General features: G+C 45.6%; 1 protein-coding gene and 1 long non-coding RNA gene across 5 annotated transcripts in view; one reads left to right on the forward strand and one right to left on the reverse strand.

Moving 5' to 3' along the window:
- Positions 1-520: 520 nt before the first annotated feature.
- LOC138689958 (uncharacterized) lies at positions 521-8,149 on the reverse strand. Of its 2 annotated transcripts, XR_011328721.1 has the most exons (3): positions 6,148-8,149; positions 1,091-1,198; positions 521-989 (listed from the first exon to the last, which is right to left on the reverse strand). It is a non-coding gene; the product is annotated as an uncharacterized lncRNA (long non-coding RNA). The 2 variants fall into 2 exon arrangements; XR_011328720.1 differs by having other exon boundaries at positions 521-1,198.
- Positions 8,150-8,615: 466 nt separating this feature from the next.
- SOX5 (SRY-box transcription factor 5) overlaps positions 8,616-20,849 on the forward strand; it is a 649,313-nt gene continuing 637,079 nt past the window's right edge. The window contains exon 1 of one of the 3 annotated variants that reach the window (XM_069806597.1): positions 8,616-8,750. The gene's annotated coding sequence lies outside the window, so the exon portion shown is untranslated. Of the gene's footprint in view, positions 8,751-9,928; positions 9,948-20,849 lie in introns of those variants that run through there. The other 2 variants (XM_069806598.1, XM_069806600.1) reach the window with 2 other exon arrangements.

The following is a 20,849-nucleotide window of genomic DNA, read 5'->3' on the forward strand; positions in this document are numbered from 1 at the left end:
CAAATACTAATTATTTAATTATCCTTAAATTGGTGAGCCTTTCAAAGCCCCAAAAGGCCAGGAACAGCCTAACTACCATAAGCATTGTGAAAGCTCACGACTTCATGACTGATGCTGTTCAGGGCTCCTGTGAGTCTTCTTTGGTGCCTCTTCCTCGGTGCCTCTTCCTCTTGCCCCATGCCTGTTGCTGACCCTTCCCCCTTGCCCCATTAAAATTCACTCTCTGCTTCCTTATGGCTACTACTTATCTCACAGTCACTTTTGTCTTTGAAAACCTCCGTACCCAAAAAGGAAATTTAATTCATCAGCTGCATGAAGGCCTTTACTATTAAAGTATCAGTATGAATCTAAGAAAGAGAAAAGAATACTCCAGAGATAAACAGCTGATGTCTGGATGAGGACTTCAGGAATATTATAGTTGGAGAATATAGTTGCTGTGATCTCTTGGATTTGCTCTTTGTCTGCAAGCCTGGCTTCTAATCCCTGCTCTGGGTTTACAAATACCAGCCTTGCTTCTGGCTTGGAGGATGAATACAATAGAGTTTTATTGTAGATTTTTTCTGAACAAAAGTCCATACTAGAGACCTTCTGGTTTTTTTCCAAACTTTTCAGTTTGCTTTGAAGTCAGTTAAAAGATAAAAAACCAAACACCCCCCCTTCCCCATCTAATTCAGAGCCCCCTAACTGGTGTGACAAGAGTTCTGTGTGAGGTTTTTTTGATAATGCCCAATACATCCATTTCTGCAGTTTCCAGAGAGCCACTTGACTTTTTGTTTCTATCTTGATTTCATCCTTATGGCCTGCCATCTTCTCTTCTGGCCTTCTTTGCTGCTTTGACTCTTCTGCACAGTGCCCTGAAACTGGTGCCAGCGGGTGGCTAAACCTCGGGTTTCCCTGCCCCGGAGCACTGCCCAGGGGCTCGTCCTTTATTCCAGCAAATGCCGGGACAGTCCCATGCTCAGCCATACTGCAGGCCCTGGGCTCTTCACCTACAGCAGAAGACCACACACAATCAGGTGTTTCAATTACATGGTCAGAAGAGAAAATAAGCCCATTTAAACCAATCCAAAACAAAAGCTATCTTTTTTACCAGTGAAATTTCAAGTTTATCAAGAACAGTTCTTCACATAAACACTTTCAGAAATAGATCATTGGTTTACTCATCTCTTTGCTTCATTTTGTCTGGAGGGAAGTAGTCCTGTGGGAATCAAAAAAGACAAAAAAAGACTTTCCTGAATGACCTTCATTTTTTGGCAAAAGATTTGCAATCGAGTCTTACGTGTCAGAATGACTAAGAGTGAATGGATGGTGGGACACATGTTCTCCTTGAAAGCTTTTATGGGCTACGATGTGAACTGGGGAAGCCGGATCACCAGTCATATGGCATATGTTTAAAAATATTGTTGAAATGAAATGCTTTTAAAAAATAGTATACAAACGAGTAGCATAAGAGTTATTTTGTGACTGTATGCACATACATTTTCTTTGTGTTTTTTTCTGGTGACTGAAACTGAGCTCCAGATAAGCTATTTAGGGACACATATAAGTGCCATTGACTTTCAGTCAGATAGCAGGTATGTAATTGCTTTCGAATAGTTGCATCAGTTATGCGACAAGTAGGATCAATGTATTTAGCATGTGCACTAAAAGTTTTGCTTTTCTGCAGAGAGAAGGCTTCGGATTTTTTAGATGCTGAAATCAGCATGTTGAAATGTTTTAGGAATATCTGTGCCTTTGACTTGATTAGCTGCGATCTCATTCTCGCTGAGGTTCAGCATACGAAACCTCAAAAATTTAGACAGCTTTGTGTGTTTATGTATTTTTGCTACTTCGTATTGCTGCTATCTGGCACTTCCTATAGCTAGATGATATTTGCATGTTGTATATAATTACTGTTTATGTAATATTAAGTTACATTTCTGACTTAAATGGATCATTATATAAAGCTGTAAAGTTTCACAAAATAGCTCTGCAGTGTAAAATACCATGATGTAAATTATGGCATACTTATTATGTGTTTCTTATATTGTGAACTATTTTCTTGTACCACAGAAGCATATGAAAATAGTAAGAAAGTAATGTGTTTGGGTTTGTTGTTTGGTTTTTTTCCCCTCATGCTATTATTTATAATTTCTAATGCCATGTCTTATATCCTGTTTCACAACAAGAGTCAGATACTCATGTTTAACTGCTAAGAAAGTCTGAACAATTTGATCACAAATGAGGACAGTTCTGATTAGATACACTAAGAAAATAAAAGACAAAACCCAGTCTCCTCTCCTGGATGCAACCTGACTGCCAGAGTAGTTCCCACAGTACTACACAGATAGCTAGGTTCATTTTGGAGCATCCAGCTGTGAGGTGACACACTTAATGCACCAGTGATCTGATCCAGTATAGAAAATCTTTGGGGCCTGATTCTCCAGTGCCTCTCACCTTGTGCAGTCATTTGTAGTGAACAGCCTGAATGCCTACAAACTGTAAAAGTAGAATATAAAATATTTTGCACTGCTTATCCTTCACTGCTTACCTGTAACCACACGAGCAGGTGTATGAGGTGAAACAGTTCTGAAGAGAATTTTATTTGTATGGAATTGTAAGACTTTTTGTTTTCTTTAAACATAAAGATGTATGAGCCTTCTAGACAGTGATCTTATGAGCATTACTATAGGATACTTGCAGAGCAACAGAACGTGCACACATTTAAAAATGCGCAGGTCTAATAGTCAAAACACAGACTAGGACAAGTGCTAAACCTGAGCCTTTCTTTAGAAATTCAGATGTTGCAAGTTGGTTTAAAGTGTTGTTTTCCTAACCCAGCAATCATTTCAGAAAAGGAGTTCCAATGCCAATTTTAAATCAGTGATTGCCTTGTTGCAAATACAAACAGCATCTCATTGCATTGCAACCTCCTCTCCTCTTTGTTTTTATGATAGTAATTTAGTGAGATTAGGAGCTGTGTTACTCCACAAAAGATGGTAGTGCAAGAAAACAGCTTTACATGAAAAATGTTGTAGCAAAAACTGTACAGGCTCTATGATTTTTCAAACAAAGATCACAAATTAACAGAACAAACTTTCTTGTAAGGAACAGTATCTTTGGCTGGGGATTTGGCCACTTCTTTACTTCATTTTTGTTTGATTTTGTTAGGTTTGTTTGCTTTTCTTGACGGTATTATTTACTGCATACATGCTGGATGATAAACCTATGGCAACTGTGCTAAATTTTAAACAGGGTCAACACAGTTTTTTCAGATTTATTTTAATATTAATCACTGCACCTTAGTATTAAAAAAATACTCTATCTTTGGGACAAAGATTGATTATATTCAAAATTAGAGGCTTTTGGCAATGATAGGAAACTGAGTCTTTTTTTTTGTCCTTTTACAGCATTTTTTCTTTTGTTTTCGTTTAAAGGGCACTGTAGAGATACTAATCTTAATAAAACAGTATATACAAATCCCTGTTCCTGTGCTACTGATAAGACACCAAGTGCTCAGTCCTGCTGAAACTTACTCACAGGAACTGGCCTCTATTTTCAGAAGTCACAAATGATTTTGATTACCTCCCTTTTTCAGTCGATCACCAGTTTTAGAAAATGGGGCTAGATTTAAAAAATGAAAGACACCTGCTTTTGGAACACTCTGTGCCACCTGAGGCACCACAATTTCCTCAACTCTTAGAGCGCCGAAAACTCGTAATCACTTTGAAAACTTTATGTTGCAGTCCTTGCCTGAATTTAATGTACACGCTGTGCACAATGCTGCGCCATGCACACATACCCGGATTACTTGGGGGTCTGGAAGTGCCACACTTGCACTGTCCTAATGGTCTGCCCTGACTAATTAGTTCTAAGTGACCCCCACTGAGCCATGCAAGACATATTCCTAGTGGTCTCCATACATAAGTAAGCATCACCACATGGTTTCTCATCCTGCAAGTGCTTCCTCCACCTCCAGTGGAGGCTCCATGGAAAACGCTATTAATTAACTTGATGGTGGGGTAAACAGCCAAGAAAGAAAGGGGACAACGAGAATATATGCGTGTGGTCACCAGCTGCGATCCTTGACTGGTTCTCTGGCTTTTGGTAGGCACATAAGTGAAGCTAGGGTGTGGGTGTCTCTCTGCGTTAGGCTACGTTAATCCTCTCCGGTGTCACGGCATATAAACTATGGTCTTGGGATGCTGTCACTTGATCAGGTATTCTGGTATCAAGACAGGTATATTCTTCTACTAGGGCATAGTTGGGGGAGGCACAAAACATTTTCACAGCCTTTGTAGCGCCATGGGGTCACGGGTAGGCTGAAAAGTTGGATTTGGAAATGGAATATATGAGAATATACATATCTATTCAACTGCTGGAATTTATGGAAAATTTTAGATGATGTTCAGTGTGGACTAAGGCTGAAAGTAAAAAGAAATCTGGAACCTTTCCGTTGGATTTGTGCCTAGGAAAGAAGCAAACCTAAAGGAAGTGTTGTGGGGTTTAGGTCCTCCTTCTTTTTCTTGGGGAAAGGTTGAGGGGTGGGCTTCAGCTGTGAGCTCATTGTAAAAGAGAGATTAGGGAGGATCTGCCCTAAATTGTAGCTTTGTAATCCCTGCACTGGGCCCAGTTAACTGCTTGACATGTGAAAATATTGTGTTAATGAAGTTCCAGCCTGCTTCTTAAATCCATCCTTGTGACTGTCTTTATTCATCTGTGTGTCCTGATAGATTATGCTTATTTTTATATATGTGAGTAATCTCATTGAAATCTAAGAGTTACTAATGGTAGCATGATAGATGAGTGTTGCTTGGGCCCTTAATCCATTATTGAAACTGAAAGCTGTTTATAGATTCTTGTAATATTTAATTTTTCCTCAGCATGGACAGCTAAAAGCAAGTATCTTAACTTTTTCAGCTGGCTTCCTTTTCTTTTTATCGTTCCATATGCCTGCAATAGTTTAAATTACAGAACACCTAATCAACATTTAATTTAATCAACATTTCCTGTTTCTTCCAGATTTTGTACCCACCTTCTACTAAAAATAAATACATTCCTTATTTAGTTAATAGGACCTAGATGTGGGATCCAAACTGCATTTAAGACCATCAGTTACTTTGCTGAAACATGACTCTATCATTTAGTTTGAGGAACCAGCTAACAAGAAACTGCATAGGGAGTTCAGGGACAATACAGCAGTATATGTTCCCTAGGAAGTTATTTGGATGTCTTTTTGAAATATCATAGCTGGGATTCTCTATTGCCTCCGGGGGAAAGGAGACAGGACCTGCACAGAAGCAGATAGCTTCAATTTAAGTAACAGAGGCTTTTCCTTCTAACAGAAATCAGTGCAGGTATCACCCTGATTTTATTATGGAGAAGCAGATAAGCCATGCTGAATGTAAAAGACGAGAGCGATCCTTGGACTGATGAGGCCCACATAAGGGTGTTCTTGTGCTGATGCACTCTGATACAAAACCAGATGTTTTTAAGTTCCTAAGTGGTATCTTCATTTTTATATGGCTTTAAGGTTATCACAGTACCTCAATAATTGGATTACTTTAGCACAAAGATAATGTTGTTTTATAGAACTTTGGCTTTGTTCTTCAATGCTGTCATTTATACCTCTGAAAGGTAGTAATAATCCATTTCCATATGAGAAAGGTAGCATTTTACACCAGCTCTTGTGAAAACAAGTGCACCGAGACTGAATGTAGTAGAAAACTGGAGCGCTCTGAATTTTCTAGGAAGATGAGGCAAGAAGGTGCATGCAGTAGCTCGTGAAGAGTGGTAGTGAAGGGGCAAAGTCAGGGAGAACTGAAGATGGATCAGCTCTGCACAAGCAGAGAGATCTACCCATATGTTTTTTTCCCTATGGAGTCATGCCTAAAAATGTAATTGTTGAACTCATAGGTATGGGGTGGGGGCGATTTAGTGAAAGTGGACCTGTGTATAAACCACCTTCACTAAGTATGCACAAATTGATTTCTAGGTGCAGGCTCCTCACTGTAAAGGTGGTTGATACCTTTCAGTTAAACACAGTTGCATTCCATGAATGCTAGAAAAGAGCCAGGCTCAAGCCATGGTGTTGGGAAACTGGAAGTTAGCCAGAGCTTTGCAAATTTCAGATTTAAAATAGGTAGCAATTTTTGCACAGTACCCTACCTTTCATTGGGTAAGTTGTGCCGAAAATTTTCTTTTGTGCTTTCTTTAGTTATTTGGGGTGGAAAAGTGGCTTGAAGCTGTGCTCCCAGCTGTGTCCAGCCCGTGTGTACTAACATTCAACATCCTGTCCTCTCAAATATGCAGAGCTAAATAAGGAGACATCTTTAGGTTCTACTAAAAAAGCATTTGGTTGACTGAAAATTTTGAAATGAGTCAATGCAGAAATGGTAACATCCTTCCTTTAAACAAAACAAAACAAAAAAGCAGAATGAATCCTCAGCAGTAAGTAGTAAAAATTAAATTATTGTTGGCATTCACAATTATTGTTTTAAAAAGTGTTTGGAAATAGGATGATAGAGTCCTTGAGGGATGAAATGTCCTCACTATTTAAAAGAAACTCAAATGCAGCTAGTACCAGTCCAATGGGGCGCTTTTTTTTATTTTTATTCTCTTTTCCACTGAACACCTTAATCCTATTGTAGACGTAGAAAAATACAGCTCCTGTGGAGAGCATAATACAATCTCACACCATTGTGCTTTTGATCTTAAATAAAATGCACCCGCATTTGGCTTTTTTTCTTTGCTCCAGATTAGTTTTGGACCCAGCCACCCTAATTCCTTTCTTGTGTTGAACTGCAAGGAACTTCACGATTGTAAGGAGGAGTTGCCATAAAGCAAGAAGGGGAAGGGGGGGTGTGCGCGACACAACACAGTGCTCATGGAAAAAAATGGGTGGGAATAGCATCAACAGAAAAGAGCTCTTACAGATGTGGGGAGGATACACATACCCCCGCCAGCCTAACCCAGAGAAGTGTGGCTGTAGGTCCCGAGGCCTGAGATTACCCGAGATAGAGTGGAGCTACATGCCCAACATACTTCATTATCCATGCCAGTACTGGGAGCTGCCAGCCATCAGAAGGGGGCTTTGCATGAGCAGGTGGGGACTGAGGACTTGTGACTTTGATGACCAGCATGAGAACTTGTGCAGAATTTGGTGGCTGGGGCAGTATAGGGTGAAACTTTGCCATCCAGCGCGTGGGCACCTTCCTCAAATGTCTGAATTTGATCCAGATGAGGGAAGTTTGGGTGGGGTGGTTTTTTTGATACAACTGGGCCATGGGCCATTACCTGTCTGGCCCGCTTGGCTCACTGTAGCCCGGCAGCAAACGAGTCCCGAAGGACCACGCTGCTGAGATCAGGAGTCCCATTCCTCTCCCCCTCCGGCTTTTCCCCTGGTAAGAGGAGTTACGGGGCTGGCTGGGAGGGCCGATGCTCGCATCTGGGCAGTGCCGGCCAGCCTCGTGCCAGGCAGCGCTGCGTTAGATCTGTGCTGCTCCCATCCCACCCACAGGACTCCCGTGGGAGTTCCTGCCACAGAGGTATGGAGGAAGCCAAGAAAGAAACATTCCTCCACCTCTTTTTTTTTTTTTTCTTCTTTCCCCTTTTCTCCTCAGGGTTACCACCCTCTCTCCCCACTCCTACAGAGAGGTCTGAAGTCTCACTGAATCAGCAGTTGTGAATATTATCTGTGCTGTTAATGGTTTGCATCTTTTGGCATCAAAGGGTAAAATCACTTAGGGACACACACACACTGAAAAGATCATATACTATAACGCATCCAAGCAGAAAAAAAAAGGTTGTAATGCTCATGAATTCCAGATGATGACTTTTTAAATCCCCGAGAAGGCAGTGAAATTGTTTGATTGTTCTTGTTAATTATTGGACTTGTCCCAGTATCAAATATTTGTAGAAGATAAGACTTCCCTCGTGGAGATGAATAATAACCAAACTTGCTCTTCTTTGAACAATTTGGCTCAGGGTGTGTAGTTCTGCGTTTCCCACTCTCAGGCTCAAACCCCGTCTAGCCGGCTTCACCGCTTCATAAAAGCACGTGTACAAAACGCTCAATTAAAAATAAAAGACCCCGTAAGTAAACAAGCGAGGGAGAGCGAGCGAGAGACCTCTTCCTTGCAGAGCGTGACTTTATTAGCGGCGGAGGCGGGCTCCCCGCCACCGCCCCCCCCCCCTCCGGCCTCGGGCTGCGGCCGCCGGTCCCGCCGCTCCTTCCCCCCGTTCCCCCCGTTCCCGGGCACCGCGGGCGCGCACCGGGGCGCGTCGCACCCCGCCGGCACGCGGACCCGCGCCCCAACAGCTGTAGTGAGTAGCGGCAGAACGCACGGCTGCCGAGAGGGAAACACAACCCGCCCGCACCCCCACCCACGCCCGAAGCCCCGGCAGCGGGGCCGGGTCCCCGCGGGCTGGCGGCGGCCGGGCCGCGGGGCCAGCCCGGGACACGGCTGCGCTCGCCCGAGGAGCGGCGGGGGGTGCTGGCGGAGAGGAGGAGGAGGAGGAGGAGGAGGAGGAGGAGGAGGAGGCGGAGGTAACCGGGGGGTCCGGGGCAGAGGCGGGCTGCGGAGCCGGGCGCAACGCTCCCTCCCCGCCTGCCTGGGGGGAGCGGTGACACGGCGGGGGCTTCCCCCGGCCCCTCCGCCCCGGGGACGGGTTTCAGGCCGCCGGGCGGAGAGCGGAGAGCCGCCAGCCCTCCCGGCCCCGCGGCGGCCACCCCGGGCGGGCGGGGAGCCCGCAGGCCGCCCGCCGCTGAGGTAACCCCGCCGCTGGCGGCGCGGGACGCGGGGAGGACGGACGGCGGGCATCGTCGGACCCGCCGCGGCGTTCCGAGGAGCGCCGGGGGGGGCGTCTCGCCGCCGGCCCCTGGGGAGAGAGTGCGGAGGGGAAGGGCGCGGGGGGGGGGGGACGACCCCGAAGTTCTGCTTCCCCCCCCCTCGGGTGGCTGCGCACGCGTGGGGGCTGCGCCCGGCCGGGGGTCCCGCGAATTAGGGGAGGGCGCTGAGGAGAGGGGCTGCCGAGGGGGCTGCGGCGGGCGGCCCCGCGGGCGCCCTGTGCGTGTGCGCGACCGCGCCGGTGTGACAGGGGCTGCCGGCGCGGGAGGTGCCAGCGGACACGCACACGCCCACGGACACGCAACTCCCCGGCGTTTACTCTTAGCAAAGAGCGGGAGGGGGAACTCCTCCTCGGGAAGGGACCCGGTAGCGACGTCCCCGGGACCCGCGACAGCCCCGCTCGGTGAAGAAGTTCCCGGGGAGGGGGGGGGGGGCGGGAAGGGCTCGGAGCCCCCCCCGCTAAGAACCGCTCGTTGAGCCGGCGGACAGCCGCCCCCCTCCCTCCCCGAGGGACGGTGATGATGATGATGCTGGTGGCGGCGATGGCCGTTAGCGGGCTCCGCGGGGGCGGCGGGCGCGTCACTTACCGTTGGCCGCCCCGCCGCCGCGCAGGGCCGCCCCGGTGCGCGGCGGGGCGGGCGGCGGCAGCCGGCGGGCAGGAGGTCGGGGCTGGTCTGAGGCAGCCCCGGCGCGCCGGGGGGAACTCCCCGCGCAGCCCCCTCCCCGCCGCCGCCACCTCGCCTTCCTCCTCCGCCTCCTCCTCCTCCTGCCTGCCGGGGTGCCGGCGGCGGCCAGGCGCGGCGCGGCGAGCCTCTCCTCCCCCATTGTTCCCGGTCTCCCTCTCCCTCTCCTGGTGTTTTTTTTTTTTTCCCCTTTTGTTATTTGCACTCGCATTGTGTTGTTTGTCTCTGAAGCCGCCTCATGACCAGCAAAGGGATTTCACCTCGTCCTTGAGAGACAGAGAGAGAGAAGGGGGAAGGGGGGGGGAAGGAGGGGGGAGAGAAAGGAAGAGCTCACCAAACACCCATCTCCCGGTCCCTCCCCGCACCTCTGCCTCTCCCCACCCCGCCAGTGTCTCACTTAGCACCCCGCGCCCGGAGGAGACATTACAGACAGCGGGTAGGTGCGCGACCGCCGCCGATTTAACTTTCTTCCTGGCTGCGGCCGCCGGCGGCCGCTCCCCGGCGGGCGCTCCAGCGCTCGGCGCCCCGCGGGGCTCCCCGGGCGGCAGCGGCGGGGGCGGGCGGGCCCCGGCGAGGGGCAGCGCGGGGGGTGGGCGCCGCTGGCGGGGCGGGGGAGGCGGCGGGGCCGGCTGTCAGCGCGGCCGGCTGCCTCCCGGGCGCTCGCACACCTCCCGAAGTTTGGCACAACTTGTCACGCCCCCCCCCTTCCTCCTCCTCCTCCTCCTCCTCCTCCTGCTGCTGGGGCTGGGGGCGGGCGGGGGCGGGCCGGCCGCGGTGCCCGCGCGCGCGCGTGTGTGTGTGTGTGTGTGTGTGTGTGGTGGGGCAGCCGCTGCTCCGCGCCCTGCCCGGGCATGGCTCAGCCCTCGGGATCCCGGCGGACAGGAAGCTTTAAATTATTGTAATTGCCTCTCCGTGCGTGCGTGCGTGAGTGCAAAGCGGCGGCCGCCGCCGCGCCGCTGCCGGGGAGGCGCGCAGGGGCGAGCCGGGGCGCTGCGCTGCGGCCGCGGGGCGCGGGGGGCACCGGCGGGCACCGGCACCGGGGCGGGCGGGGGGGGAGCAGCGGGCAGCGGGACGAGGGTGTTTACATACTTCTGCGAGGCGTGTTCCCCGCTTCTGCCGGAGCAGGAGCCTGGCTCCGTGGAAGGGGCTGGAGGCTCTACGGTTCGCTCGTTTCGGCTGCTTTCCCCGACCTCCAAAAGAAAACGGGTCGGGGAAAAAGGGGGCTCCCGGTCAGGGTGCGGAGCGCGGCCGCGCTCGTCCCCGCCGGCCCCCGGACGGGCTGGCCCAGGCGCTGGTGGTGGGAGCGAGCTCTGCCTTCTCAGAAAAGTTAAGGGACTTTATTCCAGCCCGACTGCGATCCTAGAATAACCGGAGCCGCTTGCCGGGAGGAACGTGATCGGCTTTTCCCTGGGGATGGCATGCTGCCTCAGCCCTGTACTTTGGTCAAGGGTAGAACCAATAGCAAGCTGTGGGATTTTGGGTAATAAGTGTGGGAATCTGCAAGAGGAGTAGGTCTAGGAGTGATTTGTTTTCTTACTGCTCATGAATAATGGCCTCTAGCATATTTTTTTTTTTTTAAACCAGCAGGCCAACGAAATAGGCACGTGGGAGATTTGTAGGCGTTCAACATCGCGATCATCAACAACAACAACGATACAGTAGGGGCGTCCAGGAGGACGGTATCTGATGAGAACTATTTTCTTGGAGAGGCTAGTATCGCACGCTGGTACAGGTAGCTTTTGTTATCGTTGCTACCGCTTAACTCTTGTAAAAGGAAAGCCAGCTATATCCTAAAATTAGAGAGGAAATGTTTTTGGTTGTTTGTTGTTTTGGTTTTTTTTTTTAATAGAGCTGCATTTTGCTCCATCTCTGTCAAAGAATGGAATATTAACTTTAGTTCAAATTAAAAAAGGAAGTTTGATTCCAGCTGTAGAACTGTAAGATAATGTGTTCTGGCTTTCCTCCTCCCAATTCAAATACAGCTAGCTGTCTGCAGCCTTGCTGAAGCGAGCGACTCAGATTAAAAAGCAACTTCTTATAAATGAGGAGCTAGTACAAAGTTCTTCATCAAAACATTTTATCACCTGAAACTTACCTGAGAGCAGTTACTTGTATCTGCTGCTATTTTTATATCCTCTTAATCCTTCCCAGCGCTGAAAAATACATTATTGCCTCAGAAACGAATTCTTCATCCTGCAAAATGCACTATTTACAACTGTTGAACTGGGATTGCAAGGGGAGAATTTTTTTTTTTTTTTTTAATTTAGCCATAATATCTGGCCAGGTTATAGCCAGCCTTGTTTCACGAGGTTTCTCCAGCTGAACAAGGAGAGGCTGGCACTGATGTGTTGCATTTTGTGAATGGATAGTGTGTCTATTCTGACATGATTTGGACACGAGAACCCAATAAACACATGGCCATTATGCATGGAAATCTTGCAGCAGAGCTTTCTGGTTGAACTTAAACTGTTTTGGTTGAGAGTTACACTGTAAGGAGTACAAGACTTGAAAGCTGCAAGTGTCTTATGTAAACAGATGGACATTTGAGATGTATTGACTGTTTCAAGTTAATTCAGTTAACATGTGGGTGCACATGTATTTAATTTAGTCTAGTATAAATTTTTGTAAGCGATGGAAGCTAATACATGCTTTTTAGAAAGAAAATAAAAGCCTGTGAATTTCATCTATACGTGTTGGAGCTCCAGCTGTAGAGGTTCTTAATGACTGTGATCGTCCTTTTGTCATGATCTCGTAGTACCAGATGAGACTTAACAGAGAGCTTACTGTTTTTCACTTAAGTGTGCAGGTAGCTTGCTAATGAATTTTGAAATGGTAAGGTACCCTTCTGAAGTCTCTGTGAAAATATAAAAGTGCTTAAACGTACATCTTGCTGCACTTTTACTGTACGTGCCGCTTGCCAAAACCAGTTAGGTTGAGCAATATCATTAAACTGTCAGATGTATTGTTTACAATGGGATAGTTCCTCAATGTTCAGGATGAAGAAACAGCAGTTTTCTGTTACTCATCGTAAAAATGTACCGCTGCGTTCCAAGAAGGTTTGTAAGTGGCGTAGCTAACTATCACTGCATAAAGCATGGGAGGAGATTGAGACTTGGCATCTCTGACAGTGCTGCTGTAATGCAACGTGTGTACAGGAGCTTTGTTTCTGCCTGCAGTTCATACTTACCCTGATATAAAACACTCTCATGTTGGCATATGGATACACCAAAACCCATAGCATTTGTTGAAAAATAAGAATTCCGGCATTTAGGAGAAAGTAAATGAACAGTCCTTCTAAAAATACAACAGTATGCTAAAATATTGCCAAAGCACTGCTGTGACGCTGTTGTAAGCTGTCATATTTTTTGACCATTATAAATAGATTAGTATTATTATAAGGATTTTTTTCTTATTAGCAAAGAAGCTTTTTTTTCCTATTTTCTACATAAGAATCCTCGCATGCCCCCTGAACCGGCAGAGCCATGCTCACACTGAAGGAGGTGGGAATGTTGCTGGTGAGGAAGTGGGCAACTTGGCCCTACACTTTGGGAATGGCCTTTGTAAAGCCTTAGAAGTCTCCTGTACTGTAAACTCATTTCTTTTGTGATCTGTTTTGCCCATATTCTCCATTTGTTCAAGACATCAGAGATGGTCCAATTAATCAGTTATGATATATTATGTAGTCAAGTTCAGATCCAAATTTGATTTAGACAGCGTACAAATTGAAGCCTGAAACAAGAATGAGCTCCTCTTCGGAGGCACTGAAGTGTCGGGGGCTTTTGGGAGTTTTCTTCTTTTTCGTGGTGTGCTCAGACCCAATTAGGAAAATTTCCTTTCCGATTTGTGACTAAACTGTAGGACTAGGGGAATTTGAAGCCAGATGTGTTTCCCTTTGTGAAATTTAGTAACCGATAAGAACATTCAGGTCAAGACGAAAACGTTAGATTCACGTCCTGCTGCTAGTCATGCTACAGTTATACCTTCTTTGGGCATTGTGTGGAGAGCGGAGGCTACAGGTGAAGTGGGTTTCCAATGACTTGTGCACAATCTGTTAAAGCAGCTCGAATCCATGTGCTGCTTGCTCCACTGATGGACATCCTAGATAAGTGTAAGATGATCACTCTTGCAGTACCTTTCCCTATGTCTCTAGCCGTTTCAAGCACGTGGTGAACACACACAGGCACAGGCACATGCACAGTACATTCTGTATACGTGAAGCGCATTGTTTGAACAAGTTTTTGTTGCTTACAGAGCACACATCCTTTCTAGTTGCACACGTTTCTAGATGAGGAGACCATACGCTTCATGACAGGTTGGGGAGGGTCTCCTCTAATATTTCTGACAGCTGTATTTTCTGTCTTCTCCAGCCTCTCTCTTTTCCTTTGAGCTGCAAGCATAGGTTGAAACTCAGGTAATACATAAGAGGATTGTTTAATACTGGCTATTTTCAGAGGCACAAAGGACAGTTACTTTCTTTTCCTACTAACCTCCTGCTGGCTTACTAGCTGCTTGGGAGGCTGGTGATTTTAAGAATGCCACTTTATTCAGTGCATCAAATACGGAGCAAATCTTTGCTCACCAAGATCCCAGTTCCTACACCCCGTGGTAGCACCAAAAATTGAACTTGAGTGGCCCAGAGCGCCAGCTCCTACTGTGATGACTCATACAACCATCAGCACTTTTTAGAGTTAAATTTGATCCATTGGCCCTGAGCAGTGCTGACAATTGCCAGCTAAAAGACCCTTCAGTGAATTGTCCTTTAACAGAAGTCTTTCCCCCCCTCCGCCCCAATTTCCCGTTGATTCTTTTAAATAAAAAGAAATCCTGGTGACAAAGCTAATGTGTATTCTGTGATTATTGTTTAAAGAAAGAGTATTTACCTATATTTCAAGGAAATGAATTGCCTGAAAATTGTGGGTCAGAGTTATTTTATAAGGATAGTATAAGGATACATTATTTTATAAGGATAGTATAAGGAACTGGCTTTTGGCTTAGGCAGGGTAGAAGGTTGGCTAGTACAGCAAAGAACTGGTGGGATAAGGTGAAGTTGCCTGCTCATAGCTGGGCAATAAGGGCTCCTCCTGCTCTAAGAAGTTGCTTTGGCCACATTTTTGAGGAGAGGGGACAAAATTCAGTTAAGCTTGCTCTGCTCAGAAGCATTGAGCTGGCTCTGAAACAGATGTAAATATGGTTTGCAGTATCTTCAGTTTCTATAGGGGCAAAGTGTATACAACAGGTTTAAATTCAACTGAGTGCCATATTGTGTTTTGGAGCAGTCAGTCTAAAGACACATTTAATTAAACTGGTTCAATTTCTAAACTAGGATTATGGAGTCTACCTTTTACACTGCTATAAAATCCTTGTGTATGAGTAAGCTTTCAGTGTAATGAAAAGGGCTGGGGAACACAGTTGTAATCCTCAGCTAACCAATTAAATATTTACTTAAAGTAAAATACCTGTTATATGGCCAAGTCTGTGCCTTTGGTCAGTGAATGGAGGAGTTGCTTTTCTTAGCTGGGAACATAATTTTAATGTCACAACCAACCTTCTAGCAGGATATTAGTCCTAATGGACCAGGTTTATACTGAGAAAAATTCAGAAACCATTAGAGAAGAGAAGAAATATAGAAGATGAATGGTTTTCAAGTCATTTCAGAGCAGACTAAATTAAAGGCAGATATTGGCTGCTGTATTAAAGAATTCTTTACAAACACAGAGGAAATAATACCTATTCTGTAAGAGTGATTCATCCACCAGATCACACTCCGGTGGAGTTTCTCCTTCTCCACTGACTCTGGAAGGAGCCTGGAGGCATTGAGGTTCCCAAGCAAAGGCAGCCGTTGTGGCTCTTTGTGTGCTGTCCTTACGTGTGCATCCAGTAACATACAACTGTGTTTTCACTGAAATGAGATTCCTTCTTAGGCCATGGTATTAAAGATCATGCTTCTCATGCTAGAATATAGGCAAATGCATAAATAATAACAAGGAATGCAATATATGTGTCAATTACACTTCTGTTTAATAATAAATTGAATGCATCTGCTACGAAGGGTATGCAAAATATATAAGAAGCGTATTCAGTCACAGAAAAGTGAATGTGTTAATGCAGTATTCTGCTTTACGAATTCAAATCTGGAAGAAGAGTGTGTTTAGTAGGAGATACTGTGCTCTTTGCTGTGCTTCAGATTGATTTTATATTTTTAATTGTATGCAGGCAGTCACCAGAAGCAGGACATTCTGATTCTGAGAAAACTAAATGATTTGTTCCGATTCCTGGGAATGCGAGTTTGTTTAGTGGCACCATGGTGCATTAAGTGCGTTGTGGTTGAGACTAACAAGTGGAGGACAATTAATTAGTTCAGGTTTGCAAGTCATGCATAGATTACTCGGTCAGTACATGCACACGTAGGGTAAGCTTTTTAGTTCTCACTGAAACTTGTTGCTGAGATCGGTTTTGTGCCTCCTGCCGATAGTCGGAAAAGACAGAGCTGGAGTAGAAATACTGAAGTACTTGTCACTTCTGTAAAACAGTTTCCAATTGAAACCTGAAATTATATATAATGAGGCACTCCTATAAACAGGGTTGCCGTAGGTAAGTAGCAGTTTGCATGGGCTGATGGAAGTTTTGCGACTGTAGAGGAATAATATTAATTCTCATGAGAGATTACAAATGAGTAAATGCTGATGAATATGTACAAATATGTATGTGTGAATTTAGTGCTTCTGAAAGGCAGTTGACAGTTCTGGAAACTGAAGGCCTGCCTCTGCCAGGAAAGTGCTGTAGAGGAAAGCAGTACCGTAAAAAAGTGTGTGGTGCATCCCCGGTGTGACCCAGGGTGTGTTCTGCGGGCAGCCCCCCCCGGGGTGAGGAGGGCAGTCAGGTCTGCACGTGTTTGGGGCCCGCTCACTAAAACGCTTGTGGACGTGATTCCCTGCTCGCTAAAACGCTTGTGGATGTGATTCTCTAAGCACACGTGTGGTAGATTACTAACACATGTAAAATGTGTGCTTGGGAACTTTACGTGGATGCTTACCTCCTCCCCTGGTCGCAAAATGCCATTAGACCAGTATCTCAGTTTATATAAGGCGTTGCCTTTGAATGATAGCAATACCTGTGTTTTTATGAGGAGTAATGGCGGGGAGGGAAGTAAGACAGAGTCTTGCACCTTCTACTACGTCCCGCTGTTTTTGTAATAACTAATGCATTGTGTTGGTACAGAAGGTGGCTCCTAGTGAGAAGTAACAAGCTGAAATGGAGAAACCAGGAGATTCTAATCCTTAAACGTGTATTGGAGGTAAAGGTATGAGTACAGCAGTGTGAATAGCAGTGGCAGTTATATACCCAAGCACCTCTGCAATGCACACAAGTATAACATAAAGAAGTAGCAGTAAGAGGCTACATGGATGAAAAATGCTGTTGCATGGTAGTGTAAAGTTTTAAGAATGCAAGATTTTTCTTCTTGCTTTGCTTAGTTTTAAATTCTGTGGGTTTATGTATGAGATAAAGGAAAATATTTACTTGTATAAATACACAGCTTTATATAATTATTTTTATCTCAAGACCATAAGTTTTGCTCCTTCTAAGCCTAAAGTGCTTAGAAATGTTTCTGTGTCTTCACTGTCTAGTTGTAATTAATTCAGAATATGGCATGTGAGTTGTAGAGGTGTGGTTTATGGCCCTGATTAAGACCAATATTTGAGTATAGGCTTAACTTTAGGAATATGGCTTGGTTCATTTAAATTCAGCAAAACGTGAGTGTTCAGTTAGAAAAGTAAGATTTCAATGCAGCCCAAGTCCCATTTTTGAAGGTAGTGCAGATAGTATCCTGTTGATTTCAGGGTGCTTTAGGTGCCTAAGTCACTCTAATGAAGGGAAAAAAGAAAAAAGTTGGTTTCCTAAGTTACCTGCGTTGTTAAGCATTGTCTGTTCTGAAAGCCTACAGGGACTGTGACAAGTGAGTGTGAGAGGTGTCTTCCAGGAGCTCCAGAGACTGCAGGATTTACGGGGATTCCAGTTTTAAGGAATGATACTGAGGGCATTTTAAATGGTTAACAGTAGCAGAGATTGGCTTATCTTAAGTCCTTGTACAGTTTTGTTTTCTTTCATAGCACCAGGGATGTTTGTCAAATTGGACCTCAGGAGGCCATCTGCATGGGCAGGACCAGCGCTAGCAGCAGATCAGGTCAGCCCTGGTTTTGTCTAGTTGAGGCTTGAAAACCTTTGGATGGAGGTGCCGAAACCTATCTGTGCAGCTTTTGGTTTGTTTTAGTGTGTTGTCTTTCTGTCATTGTATTTTGGTTTGTGTTATGTTGCTGTTAAGTACATCTGTGACCATTTTATGATACTTTCTGGTCTTTTTTCCTGGTTTGATATACTAGGTCAGTAATGTGAATATATATAGGATCTTTGTTCATAGTTCACGTACAAAGGGTAGCTTTAACCTAGTGAAGCTGATCCTTCACGGCTCCCTCTGTCAAAAGAGAGAGGGAGGCTCCTGCAGAAAGTATTGCAGAGAAAGAACTTCCGTGTCACCATTGACTGTAATGGGGATGACTCATCTCACGAGGCCAAAGTTGCCTGTGTGACAGTAGAACTTAAGACATGGGAGGTAAGCGTTATGGGCCTGGTTTTGTACCCACTGCCATCAGACCTTGCTATTTGTTTTAGTCTGTTGATGCTAAAATCCTGAGGTGGTGAGCCTTCAGAAGCTATAGCCACTTGAGCGTATATCCACCTGGGATTTCCAAAATTGCGGAAAGAAGTTCAGCAGTCGTGTTCACTGGTGTTTGATGGGCTTGGGAACACAGCTGTTTCCAAATCCAGCTGTTTCAAAAAAAACCCACAACAAACCTTTAAAAAAATCTGAGTGAAACGTTGAGAATTTCCCATATTTCCTGTATTTAGTGGGACAAGATTTTGCTATCTTTTTACTGTTCAGAAAGTGTGGAGTCTTTTCGGTGTCTTACTAGGTTTTGTTCAGCCTCTTGTACAGTTTCCCCTGTAAAGCTTTTGTTTGTTACAGCTCCAGCTTTGGAGAGCAACGAGTGGGGTGTTTCTGTGGAGCTGTGGACTTCTTTTTATTGACTCAAACACACAGTTTAAAGAAAATGGGGATGTGTGTGTGGGGGCAAATGGAAGTATATTGGTTTTTATAAAGTGTCACCTGCAACGCGCTTTTAAATAAACCCCTATATAACCGTGTATGGGTTTTTTTCACTTGAAAGACACTATCTCCTTCTTCTAAACATTTGCACAGCAAAGTAATGCATTATTGCATTTTCATAAATAATTGAAAAGCAACTTAAAAGAAAGTAGGCCAACAGAAAAAAAAAAGAAAGAAAGTGTCGGTTTCAAATTTTAGAGAAGAAAATATGTCTCCTTCTTGATAGCAAGTCAGTTAAATGTTATTAAATCCCATTCTCCCACCCTGACATGACCAAAGACAAATCTGACAATTGACAGTTTCATTTAAAAGAGAGAGAAACAGGGAAAAAGGTTTTCGAATGCCAAGTCTGGTTTGTTTTGTTTCTTCTTTTTTAATTTTTTTTTTCCCCTTGGTAAGAAAGGAATTGTGACCCCTTATCAGTTTGCAAGTGACTGAGGAGCAAATCTCTGGAGATCTGCGTGTTGGCTTTTCAGTGCCATTCTCCGTGCTGGGCTGTAATAATGCAAGCTATTTTAGAACTGTGCATACGTTAGTGTTCTGGCGCGGCATGATACAATAATGTGTGAAAAAGCATAAGATCACACCTTGGTGAAACTTGCAGATTTCCTGCATAATCCGACAGTGAGCTCTTGTCAGGTTTTGACTATATGTAAAGTGAGAATAAAGTTTCCAGAAGCAAAGCGCAAGCCTTGGATGCATTTTGAATGGCTGTGCAGGGATTTTGGCCCTGACGTGGTTACTTTAAGCACTTTAGTCCCACCGTAGCCAGCGGGCCTCCTTCAGCGCTTAAAATTTGGCAAATGCTTTAAGCCCTTTGCTGAATTGGAGCTTTATTTTTGCTAGTGTGGAGAAAGATCAAAGAGCCAGTGTAAATAATTTCTTAAAAAACAATCAGTAACGTGAACAGTTTTCATGGAACGTACGCTGCGAGGTATGTGGCCACAGAGCCAGGTGTCATCAGTGGGAATGGTTTATGGCCGTGGGTCTCTTCACCGGGCTGCTGGCATGTCTGTCCTGAGCTGGTGTGGCTGAGAGAAGATGGGCAGGCTGGAAGTGAAAACGTATTCGGTTATAAATGCTCTTGACGCCGGGTGAGGACCAGGGCCCGTATTCCTGCAGGGGCTGCGTGTGGTCTCTGGCCATCAATCTGTGCTATACCAGAAGTTACAGGCACGTTGTGGGAATTACTGGGTGAGGTTCTTGCGTCAGGCAGGAGGCCTGACCGGCCGGTCCTTTCTGGCCTGGAGATCAAGACATCAGTGATGGCGGGTATTAATGCGTTGGTTAATGTGCTTTAAGATTAGAGCTACTCAAAGAGCAGATCCCAGTGAGGGGAAGCTTCATGCAAGTGATCTGTCCTCCAGAGGAAAAAATGTCAGCGTGTGCATTCTCTCCTGCTTTCCTCCCAGATTTACTCCATCTCCTTTTATTTTTTATAACCAGTACGGCTGTATTTTAAGTCACTGCCCACCCTTGCCAAAATGTGTGATACATTTGTTAAGGATTTGGAATTTGGGATACTTTGATATAACTTCGTGTAGGTTTTATAGAAGCACCTGACGTGTATGTTTAGTTCCTAAACACCTTCTGTGCTTGATTTATCCTCACAGGTTGTCAGGGTATTCAGATGACCTGAAACTGAGGAAGTGAGAGGGAGCTCAGCTGGCAAAAGTCTGACATCGAGTCTGACTGCGACTCACATTTGTTTTGCAGAGTTGAGCCCAGGCTGTGTAGGCGGTGAAGAAAGCCTTCTTCACCTTCACCATTGTATCCAAAAAGCTCTGAGCAGCATCATTTTTTGCAGGTGATGAATAACCTAGTTAGCTCACATTGTTTCAATCCAGTGACAGTTCTCCTCTGAGGAGGCATGGTGGTAATTCGTGGCAGCGTACTTGTGTTCAGGCTCAATGGTGGAGATGCTCTGATTGTTCTTTGGTAGGTGTGCTCAGCCAGAGAAACCACGCTGTCAGCCATCTACCATGGAGCACCACGCACTAGTTACGTCTTTATATTAGACACTACTGTTTAGTATGGCTCAGTGGGTTGGCTTCTAGTGAAGCAGGCTCATAACTTTTAACTGAGCTGGATATTTTCAAGGTGCTATGGCAGTTATAATCACCACAGGCATGCAGATCTTAAGATTAAATATCTGGAGGATGCTAATGAAACAGT

This window comes from Haliaeetus albicilla, chromosome 19 (genome assembly GCF_947461875.1).
Source record: "Haliaeetus albicilla chromosome 19, bHalAlb1.1, whole genome shotgun sequence".
Classification (NCBI taxonomy): Eukaryota; Metazoa; Chordata; class Aves; order Accipitriformes; family Accipitridae; genus Haliaeetus; species Haliaeetus albicilla.